The sequence below is a fragment of the Nansenia antarctica genome (genome assembly GCF_963989245.1).
Source record: "Nansenia antarctica genome assembly, chromosome: 2".
Taxonomy (NCBI): domain Eukaryota; kingdom Metazoa; phylum Chordata; class Actinopteri; order Argentiniformes; family Microstomatidae; genus Nansenia; species Nansenia antarctica.
The window spans coordinates 4,685,093-4,688,520 of NC_137675.1; the positions used below are offsets into that span (position 1 = coordinate 4,685,093).

General features: G+C 65.9%; 1 pseudogene across 1 annotated transcript in view; it reads left to right on the forward strand.

The window, feature by feature from the left end:
• Positions 1-3,428, forward strand: part of LOC308151832 (adhesion G protein-coupled receptor L1-like) — a 29,832-nt pseudogene extending 26,404 nt beyond the window's left edge. The window contains exons 14-16 of the transcript in view: positions 1,331-1,950; positions 2,153-2,439; positions 2,561-3,428. The product of the transcript in view is annotated as an adhesion G protein-coupled receptor L1-like (transcript). The remainder of the gene's footprint in view (positions 1-1,330; positions 1,951-2,152; positions 2,440-2,560) is intronic.

A 3,428-nucleotide genomic window follows, 5' to 3' on the forward strand; every position in this document is an offset into this window, starting at 1 on the left:
ACACATCATCTGTAATGGCAGGACCGAACTCTCGAACAGACCTGAACACATCGTGTACCTACACCGGACCAGGCAATGTTCAGGCTTCTGTTCACACCGAAGTCTTCCCTGTAAATTCCATGGAATCATACAAGGTGCCTGATCGAATTTCCCTGGTCAGTCGCGTTCACACGTACCCTGTACCAGGGAAATTCCATGGAATTTACTGGGAAGGCTTGTATGTGTGAAAGGGGTTTTAGTGTGCCATAGTGTATGTCTCTGACTGTCTGTGTCTCTTCTCTCTGTCGGTCCCCCCGGGCCGTCCTGACCTGTCTGTCTCTCTTCTCTCTCTGTCTCCTGGGCCTGTCCTGACCTGTCTGTCTCTCTTCTCTCTCTGTCCCCCGGCCTGTCCTGACCTGTCTGTCTCTCTTCTCTCTCTGTCCCCCCGGCCTGTCCTGACCTGTCTGTCTCTCTTCTCTCTCTGTCTCCCGGGCCTGTCCTGACCTGTCTGTCTCTCTTCTCTCTCTGTCTGTCCCCCCGGCCTGTCCTGTCCTGACCTGTCTGTCTCTCTTCTCTCTCTGTCTCCCGGGCCTGTCCTGACCTGTCTGTCTCTCTTCTCTCTCTGTCCCCCCGGCCTGTCCTGTCCTGACCTGTCTGTCTCTCTTCTCTCTCTGTCCCCCCGGCCTGTCCTGTCCTGACCTGTCTGTCTCTCTTCTCTCTCTGTCCCCCCGGCCTGTCCTGTCCTGTCCTGACCCGGAGCAGCCCCCTTCAGAGACATGCAAAGTACGCCCTCTCCCTGATACATCTCTCTCTCCTCTCTCTTCCTCCCTCTCTCTCTCCTCTCTCTCCCTCCCTCTCTCTCCTCTCTCTTCCTCCCTCTCTCCCTCTCTCTCCTCCTCCCTCTCTCCCTCTCTCTCCTCTCTCTCCTCTCTCTTCCTCCTTCTCTCCCTCTCTATCCTCTCTCTTCCTCCCTCTCTCCCTCTCTCTCCTCTCTCTTCCTCCCTCTCTCCCTCTCTCTCCTCTCTCTTCCTCCCTCTCTCCCTCTCTCTCCTCCTCCCTCACTCTCTCCTCTCTCCTAATTCTCCTCCCTCATGCTCTCTCATCTCTCTCTCTCTCCTCTCTCTTCCTCCTTCTCTCCCTCTCTCTCCTCCTCCCTCACTCTCCCTCCTCCTCCCTCATGCTCTCTCTCTTCTCTCTCTTCCTCCCTCTCTCCCTCTCTCTCTCCTCCTCCCTCATGCTCTCTCTCATCTCTCTCTCTCTCCTCCTCCCTTTCTCTCAGTTCAGTCAGCTTTGGTCAGAGTCAGACGACTAAAAATCCTCTGTGTGTGCTCTTCTCTCTCCCCACCACCAGAGGGCGGCCTGTCCAAGAGCCAGGAGTCGTGCGGGATGGACAGCGTGTGTCTCAACGGGGGCTACAGCGCCAACAGCTTCACCCTGCAGGGCCTGGGGGGGGGCCCGCGACCGGGGGGGGTCGGAGGGAGCACCGACCTCCTGAGAGAAGGCGGAGGCGGAGGAGGAGGAGGCAGCGGGGGAGGGAGTGAGGATATCTCCGGCCCCGCCCTCCTCACCCCCCACGGCGGGGCAGGGGGGGGTCCAGGCGAGCCGGGCGGCGGCGGAATGCGCCGGAACCTCTCGGACGCGGCGGTGTTGGAGAAGATGATCATCTCGGAGCTGGTGCAGAGCAACCTGCGTCCGACCGCGGCGGCGGGGGTGGGGGCGGGGCTAGGAGGGGGGCCGGGGCTGGGGGGGTCCGCCTCGGAGCGCTACGGCAGCCTGGCCCGCCCCCACGACAGGCAGCAGACGCACCACCCGCACCACCCCCACCCCCACCACGCCACTCTGACGCGGCCCCACCCCCACCACGACGGCTGGTCCGTGGCGGCGGCGATGGGGGGCCCTCCCGCGCCCCCCCACCTCCCCCCCCAGCAGCAGCAGCAGCAGCACCTCCAGGACGGCTCGCCTCCGCCCCCCGCCCCCCCGCCGCCGCCGACGACGATGATGATGATGGCGTCCTACGTGCGCGCCCCTCCCCAGGAGGGCGGCTGGGGTCACCACCACCACCACGGCCGCCCGCAGGACTCCGCGCAGCCGCAGCTGACGCAGTCGCAGTCGCAGCAGGACGGCGGCAGGGCGTCCCAGGGGACGCAGAGCCGCCGCCACCCCCCCCCCCCAGGAGACCAGGCACCCCCCCGCGCCCCCTCCCCCGCCACCCGAGGTCCAGGCCCGCCCCCACCACCACCACCACCACGCCACCCTGACGCGCCCCCAGGGCGTCACGCTGTCGCGCCGGGGAGGAGGAGGAGGAGGAGGAGGAGGAGGAGGAGGGATGGAGCCGACGGGGGCGGAGCGAGGTGGGGCGGGAGGGACGGACCGCTACCGAGACAGGCCCCTCCCCCCGCCGCCCCCCCCGCCCCCCCAGGAGTCCGAGCCCCTGTACCCTAAGGCCCTGGAGGAGTCGTCGTCCCTCCTCCTTCTGCAGCCCAGAGACGGAGGAGGAGGGATGATGGAGGGATGGAAAGGAGGAGGAGGAGGAGGAGGAGGGGTGGAGAAGAGAGGGAAGGAGGAGACGCTCCTCTTCGAGCGGGACGGCGGCGGGTGGAGCCGGGGGGGGGGGGGGGGGGGAGAGAGGGGGAGGCAACATCCCGGCGCTGCGTTACCACGGCGACTCGGAAGACCCGGACAGCTTCGACCTGCCCCTGACCCCCGACCTCGACCCCGACCCCGACTCCTCCCCCATCTACACCCGCGACTCTAACTCCTCCCCCATCTACACCCACGACCGCGACTCTCCCCCGAATATCTACACCCGAAACTCCCCCCCCAATATCTACACCCGAAACTCCCCCCCCAATATCTACACCCGAAACTCCCCCCCCAATATCTACACCCGAAACTCCCCCCCCAATATCTACACCCGAAACTCCCCCCCCCCCAATATCTACACCCGAAACTCCCCCCCCCCCAATATCTACACCCGAAACTCCCCCCCCAATATCTACACCACCCGGGACACCAACTCCCCCCCCAACCTCTACACCCGCGAGTCCCCCCAGTCCGCCCAGATGTACGCCCCGCGAAACTCCCCCCCCCGCTTCTACGCCCCGGACGACTCCCCCCCTCCCCCCTCCCGCATCTACACCCGGAACTCCTCCTCCTCCCCCCCGCCTCTCTCTCTCTCCTCCTATCCGGACAGCAGCCCCGAGGGTCACCCGGAGGTCATCCTCAGCTCCTCCTCCGCCGCCTCCGCCTCGTCCTCCTCGCGCCCCCAGCGCCCCCCCCTGGAGCTCCCCTACAGCCTGGGACGGCCCCCCCTTGGGCCGCGGCCCAATCACATGCAGACCTTCTACCAGCCCCCGCCCCTCGCGGCCAATGGGGAGACGCAAGCGTACGCAGAGCCCCCCGCCCCCCAGGAGGAAGACGGCCAGATGCAGCGGGTGACGAGCCTGTGA